We start from the raw sequence: 19,251 nt of genomic DNA on the forward strand, positions 1-19,251 counted from the left end.
TGGGTTACTGCTAGTTCTTATAGTATTAAGATCGTGGTTGTCTCGCCTACTGTACAGATCTCTGTAAAACTCCTCCGCTATTTTAACTATATCCTATCCATATTGGTAGTTATTTTGCCTTCTTTGTCCCTTAGTGCATACATTCAATTTTTGCCTATCCGAAGTTTCCTCTTCACTGCTTTGACACTTCCTCCGTTTTTCAGAGCGTGTTCAATTCTCTCCATGTTACACCTTCTTACATCGGATACCTTACGCCTGTTAATCAACTTTGAAAGTTCTGCCAGTTCTATTTTGTCTGTTGTACTTGAGACTTTCATGATTTGACGCTTATTAATGAGATTCCTCGTTTCCTGGGAAAGCTTGCCAGTGTCCTGTCTAACTACCCTGCCTCCAACTTCGACTGCACACTCCGCAATGATACTCGTCAGATTATCATTCATTGTATCTATGCTAAGGTTGGTTTCCTCACTAAGAGCCGAGTACCTGTTCTGAAGCGAGACTCGGAATTCCTCTACTTTCCCTCTCAGTGCTAGCTCATTGATTGGCTTCTTGCGTATTAGTCTGTGTCGTTCCTTCCTCAAATCTAGGCGAATTCAAGACCGTATCATTCTATGGTCACTACATCGTACCTTGCCAACCACTTCCACATCCTGCACGATGCCTGGGTGTGCACTCATTATAAAGTCTATTTCGCTCTTATTTTCGCCATTAGGGCTCCTCCATGTCCACTTGCGGTTTCCTCGTTTTCGGTAGAAGGTATTTAAAATCGTAAATTATTGCGTTCTGCGAATTCTACTAGTAGCTCTCCTCTGGCGTTTCTAGTACCGATGCCATAATCAGGAGCAGCGAAGGAGCAGCGATGGCGTAGTGGTTAGAGCATCCGCCTCACATGCAAAAGGTCCGTGGTTCAAATCCCGGTGCCGCGCAGTTCCCAACCGGATTAAAAAAATCCGCGTGGTGATGGAACTGCATTACGAGGCCTGGGGTGCGGCCTCACCGGTAACCACCGCCGGGAACGCACTCCCTCACCAGAGAAGGATTGGCCACCCTGGTGCAGTATCTGGCCACTACCTCCCACATGCATACGTCAAATAACTCACGGCCCTCAGTCCCCAGCAGCTGCGAAGCAACTGACCACGGCGGCGGTCAGATCTGCAACGCAGCAGAGGGTGCTAAGAATCTATGGATCCGGACAGGCCGCCATTGGAACCTGAACTTGGCAACGTTTAACGCTAGAACCTTATCTAGTGAGGGAAGTCTAGCTGTACTATTCGAGGAGCTAGAGGGTGTTAAATGGGATATAATAGGGCTTAGTGAGGTTAGGAGGACAGATGAGGCCTATACGGTGCTACAGAATGGGCATGTCCTTTGATATCGGGGCTTGGCTGACAGAAGAAAACTGGGAGTGGGCCTCCTACTTCACAGAAACATAGCTGGCAACATAGAGGAATACTATAGCATTAATGAAAAGGTGGGAAGTATCGTAATTAAACTGAATAGGAGATACAAGATGAAGGTGGCACAGGCTTACGCGCCGACATCCAGCCATGATGATGCTTCAGTTGAAAGCTTCTATGAAGACGTGGAATCGGCAATGAGTAAGGTAAAAACACAGTACACAATACTGATGGGAGACTTTAATGCAAAGGTAGGGAAGAAGCAGGGGTTCTTTAACGTGTACCCAAATCTGAGCATACGGCCCTACATTTCCGCCCCCATTGTAAATGCAGCCGCCACAGCCGGGATTCGATCCCGCGACCTGCGGGTCCGCAGCCGAGTACCTTAGCCACTAGACCACCGCGGCTGGGCGACAAGATCCTTTAATTGCAGAACTACTAGACTTTATGTATGTGTATGATATACATACATACACACAGAGAGACAGCAGACAGTTTTTTACGTTGCCCCGCCGCGGTGGTCTAGTGGCTAAGGTACTCGGCTGCTGACCCGCAGGTCGCGGGTTCGATTCCCGGCTGCGGCGGCTGCATTTCCGATGGAGGCGGAAATGTTGTAGGCCCGTGTACTCAGATTTGGGTGCACGTTAAAGAACCCCAGGTGGTCAAAATTTCCGGAGCCCTCCACTACGGCGTCTCTCATAATCAAATGGTGGTTTTGGGACGTTAAACCCCACAAATCAATCAATCAACAGTCTTTTACGTTGAAGCGGTCACGTCAACTTGGTAGAGCTGACTGTGAAGGGCAGCGCTCATGCGACCATCTTGGGAAGCTGGGAGTGCAACTTCCTCGGTGGTATACTGACGATCATTTTTACTAATCTCCATCTATCTGCGTTTTATAAATAAATTGAGCGACAGACAGAGATAGAGTGAACCCAGCAATCGCGCACCGAAATAGCATGCTAACACCCCACACAAACACGCACTCTAAACGCGACGTTCAATTTTCGTACATTAACAGGCGAAAAGTGTTCGGGTGGTGGCGTGTCTTTCTTGTGCTTATGTGGGTCCACACGTTGGCTTTGTTTGGTGCGGAGTGAGCCACTTATAAAGTGTTCGGGAAGTAATGGCACGAACTCAGCGTGGTTGAGAAGACTCCCAGGAAGCCTACCGAGTACCGGAGGAGGGGGAGGGAAAGAGCTTGTTGCCAGATGCCCCCAAAGCAACTCCCTTTATTCTCGCCGTCGCTAACCTAAGATGACCACCCTCTACCTTAACTAGCACTTCCATAAGCTCCAGTTCCACGATTTTTTTCTCCCTACAGTCACAAGCTCTTCTCCTCTTTCACTTCTTTACACCCCTTTTCATCTGCCTAACCGTGGTGGTCTAGTGGCTAAGGTACTTGGCTGCTAACCCGCAGGTCGCGGGATCGAATCCCGGTTGCATTTTCGAAGGAGGCGAAAATGCTGCAGACCCGTGTGCACAGATTTGGGTGCACGTTAAAAAACACCAGGTGGTCGAAATTTTCGGAGCCCTCCACTACAGCGTCTCTCTTAATCATGGTAGTTTTTGGGGCGTTAAACCCCACATATCAATTAATCACCCCTTTTCCCCTTCCCAAGCACAGCGTAGCAAACCGGAGTCCTCTTGTGGTTAATATCCCTGTCTTTCTTTTAAAGCGACAGTGTTAGAGAGCTCGTCTCGCAGAAAATCCGCTCTTGGCGTCGGTACCGTTGGTTGTGAGCGAAAAATCGTCCGTGAGCGAAGTATCAACAAAGAAGTAAGTAAAATAAAGAACAAAATTTTCGGTCCTATTGAGGATCAAACCCGGGCCGTCCGCGAGGCAAGCAGGTGTCCTACCACAAAGTCGCGATGTTTCTTGCAGCTGCTTCGCGAAAAAACACTACATAAATGCCTTGTAGTGGAAGGAGTCTCCTTAACGCATATTGTTTTACAGGTGCCACGACGAAAACGAGCCCATTCGGCGATTTGTAGGTGCACTTGGGAGGCCATCAAACTACGTCTAAAAAGACCTGGATAGTGCAACCGTCGCCGCTAAAAACAAACAGGAACTTTCAAGCAGCTCTAAAGATGGACAGCTATGTCCATCTAGCGGAAAGCATATGCCTTTCCTGAGGCGATGACCGAGCAAATAGCAAACGATAGATAATTTGCTGCCATCTGTGAGGCATTGTGAGACTCTTTATGCCCCTTCAAGGAAATACCATTTCAACAAACCCCAACACTTGCATAGATTTATCTTTTCCTTCTTACGACACCATTAAAGAAGTGAAGTACTGCAGTTGCCACTTCACCGACCATAAGGTGATGCGTTTCTCGGTTGGCCAGAAGAGGTCTCCAGAAGAACAAGTCGATAAATTGCCAGATAACTAACGCAAGACGGTCGACAGAATGTGACCATTTACGAATACAAGTGTCACGCCTACGTGCAGTTCATAATACAGGACCATGTGACTGTAGCACCGTACAATATTTTCATGAAGCTGTTATGAAAGTGATGCTAAATAGATCGAAATCCTCTACCATTACTATGGATACGTCGCGCTCTCGCGTGCTTGTGTCTGTGTGCGTGCGTACGTGTGTGTGTGTGTCTGTGTGCGTGCGTGCGTGTGTGTGTGTGTGTGTGTGCGTGCGTGTGTGTGTGTGTGTGTGTGTGTGTTTAATTAACCAAACACACGCAGTTAGCGGTTAAAGCGCGCACTATAGGGTCCGGATTTCGCTCTCGCGTTCAACTCTTAAAATCGAAGCTTAAGAGGGGTCCGCCAATTTATTATTATTTTCTCTCTCTCTGTACATTCCTGGGTCCCCACACAATTTGTGTTTTGTTTGTTTTTGTTTTCCGTGAAGGGTTTTTTATGTCCACTTCCAATTTTGTGCGCTTCTGGCAGAAGGTGCTTACTCTACAGAGTCCATCCCCCCCCCCCCTACCCAACCTTTAGCGAATACTACTATAACATCTCTTCGCAGCTAGTGTTACGGAGCCAACGCCGTAACATTTATTTGCCTGTTCTTCTCATGATAAAATTGCTTCAACTCGCATTGAAGTCACCCACGACTCTGTTGCATTGGCATTGTGCCTTTTTTTCATTATTTCATAGGTCTGTTCATAGGACAGTTCGACTTTTTTGTCACTACAGCAGGATGTTAAAGCGTATATTGTGCTGCATTCAGTTTACATCGCCTATTTAGATTTGTCACAGCCCATATTAGTAACAATAATTGTACCGGGTTTACGTCACAAAACCACGATATGGTTATATGAGAGACGCCGTGGAGGGCTGCGGAAATTTCGAAAGAATTGGCCATAGGCGACGACTGTACACGGATTTTGAGGAAGGTATACCGAGAAAATACAGATTACGCAGAATAAAGGTGTAAGCAGCAAAGATAACATCAATATTTCCAAAGTACAAGTGTTGAAAAGTGGGCGAGTTGGTTTGCCTTGCTTCAACATGCTCGGCGCATAGAAGCGCTCTGGTAAGCGCTCTGTCCTGTTGTGTTGGCCGAGCCGGCCAACACAATCCTCAATCGCCGTAGAATTCGCGTATGAAATTTCTCGCGGGGTTTGGACGGGTGCTCTTTAACACTTCACGCTAATAAAATTTCGGGGAACCCAAAAAATCGCAACAGTGGACTCCAACATGTCCGTGGATTGCTTTGTGTAAATTGTAATGGTGATGTTTTAGCCTTCATTAAGGTAGAAACCCCTAATGCCTATATACCTCTTACCATAGGAAAGTGGTATGGAGCAAACAAGCCCTGCAACACAAGACGCAAGCCGCGTTTTGTGCTTAGTCTAACAGTGAAGCCTGGTAGGAAGGAACTGCCTGCTTTGCAAAGGCATTGTATATTTTATCCGGCGTCAAAAACAGCACTTTTACGCTAACTTTTTTTTGCCGATCTCTTTAAGTGTATGAAAAACTTCATGCACATGTATATATGCATGACCACAGGTCTTTTACGGTCGATACTTTCCTGCTGAGCCTCAGAGTTGCAGTCCTTTATCTGTTTTAATAGCTTGCCATATTACTGTCATCCGTAGCTGACAAGCTATATTAAAACAGGCAAAGAAGGACGACAACTCTGAGGCTCAACAGAAAAGACCATAAAAGACTTAGCTGTGGTCACACCCTATGTTCATGACGTTTCCCATAGACTGGTGGGAATAAAAAAAAATGCGCTATAAGGTAGCAACATGTAATAATAATAATAATAATAATAATTTAATAAAACGAGGATAGGTGGTATTTGATGATAACAATGATCAGGTGGTGTTTACAGGGCCAAGAAATACCTATATAGTAAGCGAATATAAGTACCTCGGAGTACTGGTAAATGAGGATGATAGATACATGGCCGTACAGAAAAAAGTGTCGGCAGCAAAGTGACAGAGGAATTTTGCAAAAATGAAGCACATGTTGTTATAGGAATAAAATAGGCATATACGAGGTACTTCGAGGTTCGTGGAAGGGTGCAATGGCTCCGGGGCTTACATTGCGTGCGGTCAAAGATTCAATCAGGAATGGAAGTGAATCAAATGACTCTGAGACGCTTCACGTTTGACACTCACAGGAAGACTGGAAGAGACGGCAAGAGAGGCTATAGACTATTTCATCTAATACATAGGAGCGCCGCCTCTTGCGATAATAAACTGATGCTCAGTGTCATTTCTAGTTTTGTATACTGCGAATTAACAAGATGAAACACCGTATGCACCAACGCAACCCTCTTCATGCGTATGCGTCTAGCATAACACTGTTTGGTAAGTTGTTAAATATTGAAAACACAGACACGAAAAAAAGCAGTGCGATATCGCGGCATTTACACCCATCCATAAAATAGTCTATAAAAGGAAATATAGGGAGGACAAGTTTTGACGTGAGGTAAGCTCAGAGCAGAATGTGGTTCGAAGGGAACCTAAACATATGAAAGATAGTAGATTGGCAGAGAAAGCCTTCCGGTATTTCGATAAAAGTATATCTATGGCACATAGTGGAGAAAAAGCACTAACGGTGGCTGAATAGCTAATATACGACTGGCAGTAGGAGTTGTATGGCAGAAAACAGCTTTAAGCGAAAGGTCAGAGAGGTGGAGAGGACTCATTGGATGACAGCTATGAAATGAAAAAAAAACGATAAAACAAAAGCCGTCTTTGAGCATCCACGGAAAGGGCAAGAACAAAAGGAGAGACATTGTATGATAATTAAACTAGAAGTGCTTTACTGTTTAAGGCGAAGTCAGGTTGCCTTAGAACGCGTAGTTATAGAGTGATATTCGTTAAAAAGAAGGATAACACACGTGTGCAGTCGAAGCTAAGGAAACGACGGAGCTGGTTTTGATTGAATGTGTAGACGTTCACCGATGTGTATGCTTAGGCACGAGCCTACATTAAGGTTCGGGGTTTATGGAGAATATTGGAAAGCATGATTGATTGATATGTGGGGTTTAACATCCCGAAACCACCATATGGTTATCAGAGACACCGTAGTGGAGGGCTCCGGAAATTTCGACCACCTGGGGTTCTTTAACGTGCACCCCAATCTGAGCAAACGGGCCTACAGTATTTTCGCCTGCATCGAAAATGCAGCCGCCGCATCTGGCATTCGATCCCGCGATGTGTGTCAGCAGCTGAGTACCTTAACCACAAGACCACCACGGCGAGATAACTATGAAAAGCTATAAACGTCCGCAATAATACTAAGTAAGAGATGGATAGAGTATTGGTGGCATAAACCTAGAGAGAAAGGACAAAAATGAATAGTGAGAAAATTAAGTACATGCTCCGTAAGGAGCTGCGCGGTGAATTAGTATTTTTTTAGGTCGACTTAATTGAAGTAGACAAGGTACTAGGCCAACACAATTTTGTCTATCGAGCATGGTGGCACACATGACCCCACCCCGTTACAAAGAAGGCGCTAGTCCGTACGTCCATCCGTCCGTTCGTCCATCCCCATCCATCCATCCATCCATCCTTCCATCCATCCATCCATCCATCCTTCCATCCATCCATCCATCCTTCCTTCCATCCATCCATCCGTCCATCCTTCCATCCATCCTTCCATCCTTCCGTCCGTCCGTCCGTCCGTCCGTCCGTCCATCCATCCATCCATCCATCCATCCATCCATCCATCCATCCATCCATTCATTCATTCATTCATTCATTCATTCATTCATCCACCCATCCATCCATCCATCCATCCTTCCATCCATCCATCCATCCATCCATCCATCCATCCTTCCATCCATCCATCCATCCATCCATCCATCCATCCATCCATCCATCCGTCCATCCACCCATCCACCCATCCGTCCATCCATCCATCCACCCATCCGTCCATCCATCCATCCATCCACCCATCCGTCCATCCTTCCATCCACCCATCCGTCCATCCTTCCATCCACCCATCCGTCCATCCTTCCATCCATCCATCCTTCCATCCATCCATCCATCCATCCTTCCATCCATCCATCCATCCATCCATCCATCCATCCATCCATCCATCCTTCCATTCATCCATCCATCCTTCCATCCATCCATCCATCCTTCCATCCATCCATCCATCCATCCATCCTTCCATCCATCCATCCATCCTTCCATCCATCCATCTATCCTTCCATTCATCCATCCATCCGTCCATCCGTCCATCCATCCATCCATCCATCCATCCATCCGTCCATCCGTCCATTCATCCGTCCGTCCGTCCGTCCCTGAGCATCCACCGAAAGGGCAAGAACAAAAGGAGAGACATTGTATGATAATTGAGGTGGAAGTGCTTTACTGTTTAAGGCGAAGTCGGGTTGCCTTAGAACGCGTAGTTATAGAGTGATATTCGTTAAAAAGAAGGATAACGCACGTGTTCAGTCGAAGCTATAGGAAACGACGGAGCTGGTTGTGATTGAATGTGTAGACGTTCACCGATGTGCATGCTTGGGCACGAGCCTACATTAAGGTTTCGGGTTTATGGAGAATATTGGAAAGCTTGATTGATTGATATGTGGGGTTTAACGTCCCGAAACCACCATATGATTATTAGAGACGCCGTAGTCCATCCATGGTCAACAGCCACCCTTTCTCTATGACCGTACACCTGCTACAACTGCGCTGTGTTTTCATGTGCTGTTATTTTGCCGTCATGCAAGAAAGAAAACGGTGTATTGTCAAGCTGCGTCACGGTTGAATGCGCAGTAATTATCAAGGAAGATGGATGAAGTTTTTTTTGACGACTTCGTATACGAAAACCGCCACAATTAATGGTCGCAGCTGTAAAATGCGAGATCGACTCCTCAACGCCGACTCATCGGTTATACGGCAGATTATGAGCGACTCGCACGCCTGTCGAACAAAATTGATTGCTTAGTGAAAAAATTGGCCCCGTCTCTGCATGTTACACCGCACATGCCGTCGAAAGACGATAGTCTTGCGTCTGGAGAGAGTAAAGAAAACGTTTATTTCATGCGTTCTGCGCAAGAAAATCGGTGAATGGTACTCTGGAGGCGCTGCGTTGGAGTGCCGCGAGCGTGCAGCGGAGGCAAACGAGTGCATCAAGTCACGTCACACGTGAGACATGCGCGCTATCTGGCAGTTATCTTGGAAAACAAGGCGCGCGCCGTGTGCGCCAGTCTCTGAGGTGATAAGGTGTAGAAGGCGAAGCGACGGCTTAGCTAGAGTTACTGTATAAGCTGCCTTAGCTATAGTTGCTGTATAAGCATATACAGTAACTCTATAGTCTTAGCAAAGCGTTGGAAACACTTGCCGTTTCATGCAAGCGTTGCATGGCCAGCGCAGCGTTATAAAGGCTACGACCCTTAATACTACTTATTTATGTATTTTCTAGTAAAAAATACATATACATGATATTGACGTGTTGTTATGGTGCTTCAGATATGCGCAAAAATGGCTTTTTAATTGACAATCGCACAAGTATGAACTCTGAACCTTGAGCAATATTTGTGGCCGCTGCGGATAGGGTCGGCCGTTTGGAGTATCGTATGGTCCCTTTGATGCCCTTTAGGGTACCATTAAGGGTGGAGAGACAAATGTACAGACAGACAGGCAGATCAAAATTTTTGCGTCGAAGGAAGAAAAATTATCGTCTTTAAAAGTCTTTCGTTGAGCCACACTCTAAAAATTTTTACACCCATAGGGTGTATTTGTTTTGTCCCATAGGCAACCCCCTCTTAGGGTGTCTAGAAACACCCTAAACAATAAGGTGTTTAGAAACACCCTGAACCGTAGGGTGTAAAGAAACGTTACACCCTACTTTAACCGGTGTTTATGAACACCCCTAAACTATGGGTGTTGGATGAACCTACACCCATGCGAGTGGGGTGTACGCTGAAAACCCCCTTGAAACGCTGGCAGTTATATGGATGAGCATACTTGATCAAATCAAGCGCAATTAACGGGCAACAAAAGCAGAGACACAGGAGGTGACGCTTAGACTTGTGTGTTGAGGAGAGCCGTTCATAGCACTTCATTCCATCAAATATGCATCACCAACTGGCCCAAGCCTCAATTGTTCTCAGGGAGAAGCATATATTAACCTTTTCTGCGGCTGACAAAATAAGGTGCCATGGTCTTGAATGAGCTGCATGAGACCAGTGTATATATGTGTACGTAGACTGGGCCGTAAACGACAAAGACGCGGAAGGCGCGCGCACACACGCACACACACGCACACACACACGCGCGCGCGCGCACCACACCACACCACAGTAGTGCAACCAGTAACCTGTAGCATAAGGTTCAACCGAACATAACGCCGAAGCAAAAAACAACTAAGCCCATATGTTAACATCTGCCTTTATTATAGAAAAACTGCAACTCTGACAAACAGGACTCTGATGGCATTCTGCAAAATTTTGAAATATGTCATGTGACCAAGTTTCTTTCTCTCTATACTGAAAATTCATTGTTTTGAATGCAATAAATCTCCACAACTTTCAAAAACATTTGCGCTAGTCGGGCAAACTACTGAGACGTATGACGTTTGATTGACACCTATACAATAGAAAAAAAAACACGTAGAAAGAGTAAGCGAGTTTCTAGAGTCACATTTACAACATATTACATCTCGCAGTATAAATTTCGACAGTAAAAAAAGAGAACATTCAACAAGGTAGTGTAATTGAGGTTGTATTAATGTAATGTCAGTGTTGGTACACTTCTAACTGCAAAACCACTCGTCACTGCTGCTTGCACAATCATCTTCAGCTGCTAAGATGACTGGTGCCTTCGAGAGAAGTGGGGCGAATCTGTTCTTTCAGTACAGGAAATTCAATCCCGGAAACCTAAAATAAATATACAAGGAAGAATGACTGAAATTTCACAAAGAGTGCAACATACAGTGTGCACCATGCATAGCTAACTGCTTTCTTATGTGTAAGTATAAATTGAGTGCATAGCGAGCATATTCAGTGGCATCGGGCTTCACTGCAGTGAGGAATACTAGAAAAGGTATGCTGAGCAATAAACGCCATGAAAAGCGCGCTGTGGCAGAATCATTATACCTTTCGTGCCATATATAAACCTTACTTTACCCTTTCAGCTTGCTTGCGCAGGCAAATAAAAAGGTGCTGCTCTAAGTTGATAATGTTCCATTAGCTGCATGCAACGACCAATCTAAGTGAATGTCAAGTTCTATGCTTAAGTATGCATAACACAGCTGCATGTGTATTTCTGCAGATATACCATGGTACTCATTCGATTAGTTTATTAAAAGGAATACAGTACGACGCGCAACACATACATATTTTATCTGTATTGCACAAATGCACAATGCCACTTAACATACATGACGGTATGCGCATTGAGAAGGTATTCAGTGCAGGTAACTTGTAAAATTAAGTAATGTACAGTTGCGTATTAAAATGCAAATGATACTAGTGTTCCTGAACTGGCTCACATTGACACGATTATATAACGGAAGAATTGGCTATTGGGTCATTCCACATCAGACGTCCCAGCCATTTTGGTGACCAGCGCAAATGTATTAAAAAAACCACGCTGATATTTCTGCATTAAAAAGGGTAACTGCTAGAATATTTCGCAGACAAATAATTTATTGGTCACGTGGCTGCCTCCTGAACTTCCCGGAATCTCGTCTCGATGTTTGTGAAAAAAATTCTTTCATAAGTATCTCTTCTTCCGTGCCAAATTTGGTCTACAAGTTAAGTGAAGGGCTTGCGTAAAGTGTTTGAAGCTCATAATTATTACCATTTTTGACCACATATGCCTCAAATAACTTAGCCGAAATGTGTTATATCTGCATTTTTCTATATCAATACTGCACTTTGAATGGATATCTGAGGAGTGAATACTTAATCCACATGAAGTATATTTGCAGGAAAAAATATTTTAGACCTTTCAAGCTGTCACACTTTACGAGAAAAAATCGCAAATTTCACAAAATAATTGTTTTGTCTATAATGAGACGCAACTTGCCCCATGTGGTGGTTGAATTAAAATAGACTTTGTACCTAAATCGAAGCAAATAAACAGTTCTTTTCATGTGCCAAATTTTGTCATAACAATTTATGTTTTGAGAAAAAGATCACAGCATATCCACGGAGTGAATGATGATGAGTGGGGCGTAGCGTTCGTCCGTCCGGACGCACAAACGGATGGATAGACAGTCTGACGCCAGTATGGATGAACAGAAAGACGGACGGACTCAGAGACAGACAGACACACGGAAGCCCAGACGGATGGATGCACAGACGAACGTACGAAAGCACAAATGTACGGACGAACGATTCGCCCCACGAATCATCATTTTGTCCGTGTATATGCTGTGAAAACCACTAACGCTATCTATTGTGCAACTCATCAAGTGGCTACATAATACTAGTACGATTACAGAGGAAGGAACGACCCACGGCCTCAAGAGCTTTGCCCCTAAATGATTTTTGAAGTTCCAAGTTCCCCATTCGCCATTTGGCCATCTGGCAGCCGACGCCTCGAAGTTCCCCATTGCCGTTGATGGGAAAATTTTGAAAAAATATTTTATTCCTTGAAATAGAAATTGTAATGATGAAATTTGTCACATACAAAGAACTGTTTATTTGCTTTCAATTTAGGTAAAAGGTGATTTTTAATTGGACCACCACATGGTGCAAATTGCGTCTCAATACGGACAAAAATGACAATACTGTGAAATGAGTGATCTTTTCTCGTAGAGGTTAACAGCTTAAGATGTCTAAAAATAATTTTTCATCAAAATATCTTTTCTGTGAAGTAAGTATATAGTCACAGCTCAGATATTCATACAAAGTGCAGTATAGAAATGAGAAAATGCAAACATAACACACTTTGGCTAATTCTTGCAGACGTATGTGGCCGAAAATTTGCATTATTATGGCTGATTTTCAAACACCTTACATAAGCCCCTTTACTTAACGTGTACCAAACTTTGTATAAAAAAAGGTGCGGAACTTGTAAAATATTTCTTTTCACAAACAACACTCAAACAACAGTCTGCAATGTTTGAAAGGCAACCACGTGACCAAAAACTTTTTTTCTCCAAAATATTCAAGCAGTTCACTGTTTTCAGTGTATTAAATCAGCACGATTTTTTTTTTTCAAACACATTTGCCATAGCCGCAAAATTGGCTGGGAAATGTCGAATAAAGTGGCCCTGTTACCTTCACTCAGTGACCATTGCATACTGCTAAATTAGGGCCATTCGTTTCAATCAAGCTGTCAGGGTGAGAAAGCATAACTCCTTCCCGATGCAGCGTAGGCTGTTCAGTGGCTGTGCGTGTTGTGTTCCCAGATAGATATGCTGCCCAGTCTTACATTTTGGCTGCAACACATGCTTAGATACCGTGCAGTATGTATAACATTTAAGTGTTTTTGTGCAACAAAAAACTAATAATACGCTTCACATAGCGAAAATACCTTTAACATCAGAAGCACCTAGCGAAGTTAAACGCCAAAGCGAGGCGATGGCAATAAAACTCTGAAAACAAGAATATTTTGAAAGTTACACATGATGGAAACAATCTGAATAAAATGTGCTCGAACATTAACAGTTATGTTCAAACAAGCGTTTGCGCTGTTCAAGTAGGCAATTCGACCACACACACAGACTGAAGGTCTGTTCAAACAAAAGTCCAGCTTCAGTGCTCGATCCGCTACATAGGCACGGCTGTCGGCAGTGTCACGCTACGTTGCGGGTGAACGAAAATACCGGTGAAGACAAATTTAACGAAATTGAATGTATTAGGAAGTAGGCAAACTTCGCGAGGCGCACCTAACGCGAAACAATATGCTGTGTTGTCACCCGATGCATCAACCCGAGTTATCACGGTAGTGTTACCGCACAAAACGAAAAAGAACCTAAAAGAACGACATGGACACCACGCCCTTGTTTTCCGTTCTCGGTCTTTTTGTGCAATAAGAAAAAAAAGAAAGTAAATGAACTACCGACATGCCCAAGCATATGCGTCTTACATACGGTTGATGCTTAGAGCTAACAGGCGACGTCCCCACACATGTATTAATTAGTAAACTAAAATTGATGTGCAGCACGAGCGGGCCCCGTTAAAAACGGCTGCCAACAAAGGGCACCGCAAAAATCTGTTCAATTTCTTCGCTGAACCTCAGCGGCGCACGCTCACTTTGCTTTGTACTCCAAACAAAAAAAAAAACTTGCCCATCATCCCCGTGAAACAGTTCGGACAAATGTTCTCGCTAAGTAAACAAATGCTAATTTGTCATCAACTAGTTGAAAACAAAATTGTTTGAAGGCGTTATTCTCGTGCTCACGCAGTTAACAAAGCGCTGAACGGAACAACGTGAGAGCGGTACTCACTATTTCACTTCGAGTGCTCCACAATATGAATCCACAGGTCCAGTCTTCAGGATGGTGCACCTTCGCAATAATCAGCACTGACAGAACACACTGGTGGAGCACAGAGCGCAGGTACATTACAAACTAAACACCGACTAATAAACTCTACCGATCGAGAAGCCACGCGCACCACACGGGAGGGTGTATCGCCAGCGTACGCTGTGACATGTAAGACGATGTCGACCCCTTTCCCGCGCTGTGCGCCCGGCGCGCAGCAATACCGGGCAGCCACGGAGGAAGGCGGGCAGCCAAGGTTGTCTAGGCGACGAGACTTGATGGCGCCTTGTGGCGCTCTCAGACCGGCTAGATGCGGTTTAACGCTAGCTCCGGCCCTCTGCTGATAACGCGGGCGCTGCTTTTTTTTTTTTTATTTTGTGGCAGCGATCTGTTGCGTTATACTCGTTCTTTAACAGTGTATCTGAATCGCAGTGAACCTTATGACGGTTCAGTGCGGCCAGCACGAGCTACTAGTCAGAACGCGCATTTGTAATATTCAGGAGCAATATTTAGCGCACCTTCACTGACCTTCACGCACCTTCACTGAGTGAATTTCGGTAAAAAAGCTAAGCTGATGCTTTTTGCTTAGCTCTATGGGTCTTTAGGGACTGCACATTCAGGGTCACGCAGGCAATATTTTATCAGCACTTTCATTTCGGTAAAGACATTGCAACATTGCATGCATTGATCGTCACACTATTTGATGAGAACATATTGCCACGTGCGTACTGCTAGGAAGACGAAGACGACAGCGCATACGCGCATCTGCACGCTTTTATGCAGCAAGCAATAACAAGAAAGAAGAGGAACGCTCTGGCACGCAGCAAATAAAAATACTGACCTGCTGCTACTTTCTCAACCTGTTAATTACTACTTCTGTCTTCACGTTGTGGCAATACATTTGTACTTAGCTTATATACAGTCCTTGGAACAAGACCACGGCTGAGAATATTTCATCAATGCTGTTTTCTCACTACTTACAAAGTGAAGGCTTTGACCGAAGCACGTCTGCTGGGGAAGTTACATAAGTTAAAAGAAGGGGATCCACACACACAAAAAAAAAACGCAGATGAGAGAGACAGAGAACTAGAGAATGCGTTCGGCTCCCCTGAGGAGAGCTTTGTTCGCAATTTAGTCCACAAGGCTCCCGTCATTGTGAGCAAGGCTGCGTCAAGGTCACCTAAATGTCCTTATTCTGCATTTTTCTTTATGGTCGGTGTCCTCTTCCTAATTTGCATGACGCTCTCTTAAGGACACATGAACATGAACATTCGCTACAGTAATTAAATAAAACGTGTCTGCTAAAAATACATGAAGTCAATGTTCGTTTTTAAGGGACCTGATGGCCTGCTGACGTGTTGGTTATGGCTAAACAACTGTGCTGTTTTTTTTTTTGCAGGTGGTGGTTGTTTTATCTCCAGCTTTAAAAGCTTCGATCTTATGGGGGACGGGGGGAGGGGGAGTGTTCTATGCATGGCTACACCAATGTGCGCAACATTAGCTTGTTCAGGTAAATCAGTGTACTTTGTGAGTGTTGACTAATCACGCAAATGGCACAGATGAAAGAAACAGGTACAGGAGAATTGGCCCTTACTCTATTGAACAAGCATCGCTCCTATTGTATCTTCCATCTTGTAGTAGTTTGCGTGCTTTATAGATGAAAACTGCGTTTCGGTCACATTACTTTCTGCTTCGATTCATTACTAGACTCGCAAGCAGCTAGTAGTGGGAGCCTTGCTGTTATCAAGATGGTTAACGTATACTAACAGTATAAGCAAAATGGCCCGAAAATGTCGCCTTGTAGGCACGTGTGCTCAGATTTGGGTGCACGTTAAAGAACCCCAGGTGGTCGAAATTTCCGCTGCCCTCCACTACAGCATCTCTCATATTCCTCTGGTGGTTTTGGGTCGTTAAACCCCACATAACAATATAAGGGGGTAAATGGGGTGTTTTGAGGGCGTTTCAATTACGAACACCTCAAACTTCAACAATGGGGCGTAAAAGGGGTGTTCATATGGGTGCTTTTAATGCGTACACCCGTTTTACACCTTTTAGGGTGCAAAATTTTTTAGAGTGCACTGCAAGCTCCTGTGTCAGGCGCCCCTAAGCACGGTGCTCAGTGGCAACTTTCGCAGCTGATGCGCCCGCGTATACATGTCGTTTGACTACAGAAAGTTATGACGAGCGATCGGCGGTGCCTACCGTTGTTTATTACATGGAGTAAGTCTACCTGTACTCGTTCTTCCTTGGGAGTCCTTTACTCATTACTCAGCGCTCAGATATACTAACCTCGCTTACGCCAATGATATCCGGCTAACGCTGGTGAATCCTCAAATTATAGCTAATAAGATAGCATCACTTGAGAGCATTAATGTGTTCAGCATTGCCAGGTTCAATTTCTAGTGCTGGCCTACCCTGTTCCACTGATTCTTAGCGCCGTACCTTTTGTTACGTCTCTCTGCGCAGCCGCTGGAGACTGAGGGCCAGCGTAACGTGGAAATTGATGGTCAAATTTGTACTGCACCAACAGAGATGGCAAAATTGCTTCCACAAAAGTAATTGAATTTCGTTATGTATTACAGCTGCTGGTCGTAAGTAATGACTCTTCATTACTACTACATTTAAAACGTGATGTAACTACACTGAAATTTCTTCCACAAAAGTTCATTGTCTGGAGTCTTCATCCCCATGGCCTTCCAGCAGTTAATTTACAAATCGTCGAGTTCATATGCTGCGCGGATTTTCTACAGGTCTGTCTCATTTCCGCGCTTGAAGCTCGCACACGGAGGAACTTGTCTTCATAATATTTCTTTTCCGTTTCTTTTTTTGTGAATGTTTGCGCCAGAAAGAAGTGGGCATGCTATATTTTGGTCAAGCATTATAAAAATAGTGAGAAATTTTTTTGAAATTACTCGTTTGAAGTAATTTATGACATTGCTAAATTATCAGCCCACGATAGTAATTCATAACGTTACTCCTTACAGTAAAATGCAATTTAAACAAAGTAATATCATCACTTTAATTCATTGCTGCGAAGTCTGACCATGGAGGCCAATTCCTGCTCTGGTGAGAGAGCAAGTCGTAGATAGTTTACCTACGACATAGTTAATCTACGAGGAAGTATGTTTCTTTCAAAAATGCAATACCAACAGTTATGTTTGGGGCACGCGAAGGATGGCCAATCAGTAGGCGGCGCCCGACAAAAAGGGAAGTTAATGAAAAGAGGCTGCCCAGACGCGGACTAAGCCGTTCTGCTCGGAACGCGTATTTGTCTTCAATCCCCGTGAGCCTTAGTTCACCGCACCGTGTGCTGTGGAGTCACCCGTACGGCGGTAGATGCCAGAAATTCGCCAGTATAGAAGGTGGCCGATCAAGTCTCAATCACTCGCCTCACGCGACCGCAAACACCATATATAGTGTACCTTGACTGTGTCGGTCCCGTAGAACCTGCATCAACGCGTGGCCATCGGTACGGTTTGTACATGATTGATTTATGCACGAGGGGGCCTGAGGTCATCCCGCTTCGATATTTGACAAGGCGCAACTTTTCAAGCGTCGTTGGATATCTTCTCGCGGTATGGGGTCCCAGAATTCATATGCAGGGACCAGGGAACTAACTTTACAGCCGCGTTGACTAGACAGCTGACAGAAAGGCTAGGAGTGGAGGTACGCTTTTCAACAACGGAACACCCACAGAGTAACGGCCTAGTAGAGACGTGGAACGGAACATTTAAGGCGATGCTGAAACATGTCATACACGATCATGCACGAGATTGGGACCGTTACATACCTTGTGTTCTGTGGGCGTATCGTGAGATCCCCCATGAGATAACAGGGGTGTCACCATTTGAGCTAATGTATGGTCGTATGGTCAAGGCCCGTTAAACATACTACAGAAATGCTGGACGGGAGATTGGCAACTTCCAATAGGTCTAAATAAATCTGTGACTGCTTACTTGACGGAGCTACGTGCTCGAATGGCAGAAGCAGCTCGCATAGTTGACGGCCGCGTAGAACGAATACAGCAGATGTATACTCAGAACTACAATCTTCGGGCCAGGCCTAAAGAGTTTGACGTGGAGAGCAAGTACTCGTCTTTGGAGACAGGACACGAAGGGAAGATGCAGCCTGAATGGAATGGACCAGCAGAGGTAGTGCGGCAGGTGCGACAAGACAGCTACTTCATTAGGTTTCCGGAGGGTGCTGATAAAAGGGTTCACGCTAATCACCTCAGGAAGTACCATGTTCGGGTACATAACACAGCAGTGGTAGGACGATAGTTATAGCGCGAGAACAAAACGACGACACAGAGACAAGAAGGACACGAAGGACACGAGCGCTAACTTCCAACTGAGTTTATTGCGCAGAGCGCGAAAATATATAAAGGAGACAGTAACCATGTGATAAAAACCACATGGCACAAAGAGCAAAACTTGAGTAAGGGAAAAAAACAAAACAAGAAAAAACGAAAGCACAGAAAAAGGCAAAAAAAAAGTCTATAAGGAAACGAAACAGAAAAGTAAAGATAATATAACTATACTTGCGCCCACCCAAACCTTCGAGGAACCTTAGTTCCTTCTCGGACAGAGACACGGAGGGCTTGCTAATGCAAGACACCTGTTCGCGTGCCATCTGCGCGGCCTCGACAATGACTCGGGTGCGCTCATCTTTGTGCTTGTACAGCGTCGCTGTGTCCTTGAAAAGGGGCACACAGTTGCACTCAGTGCAGTGTTGAGCAAAAAAAAAAAACATCTTTCCCGTTTTTAACATTGTTAGCGTGTTCTCTCAGTCGATCATTCAGACACCTTCCGGTCGTTCCGATATAACAAGCACCGCATGAAAGGGGGGTCCTATAGAGAACTTCCCGGGAGCATGCCGCATACCTGTTTCTATGCTGAACTCTGCATTCCGTTGATGACTGCGTTTTCAGGGGGTTTGTAGATTTGGTGAGGCTGATTAATTTGAACGGTGCCGAGAACAGG

General features: G+C 44.8%; 1 protein-coding gene and 1 long non-coding RNA gene across 2 annotated transcripts in view; both read right to left on the bottom strand.

The window, feature by feature from the left end:
* The window catches only part of LOC119177125 (uncharacterized), a 71,961-nt gene that overhangs the window by 27,181 nt on the left and 25,529 nt on the right, over positions 1-19,251 (bottom strand). The window lies entirely within an intron of this gene.
* On the bottom strand, positions 10,206-14,597 carry LOC142777030 (uncharacterized). Its single transcript, XR_012887900.1, has 2 exons — positions 14,234-14,597; positions 10,206-10,709 (listed from the first exon to the last, which is right to left on the bottom strand). It is a non-coding gene; the product is annotated as an uncharacterized LOC142777030 (long non-coding RNA).

Source organism: Rhipicephalus microplus, chromosome X, assembly GCF_043290135.1.
Source record: "Rhipicephalus microplus isolate Deutch F79 chromosome X, USDA_Rmic, whole genome shotgun sequence".
Classification (NCBI taxonomy): Eukaryota; Metazoa; Arthropoda; class Arachnida; order Ixodida; family Ixodidae; genus Rhipicephalus; species Rhipicephalus microplus.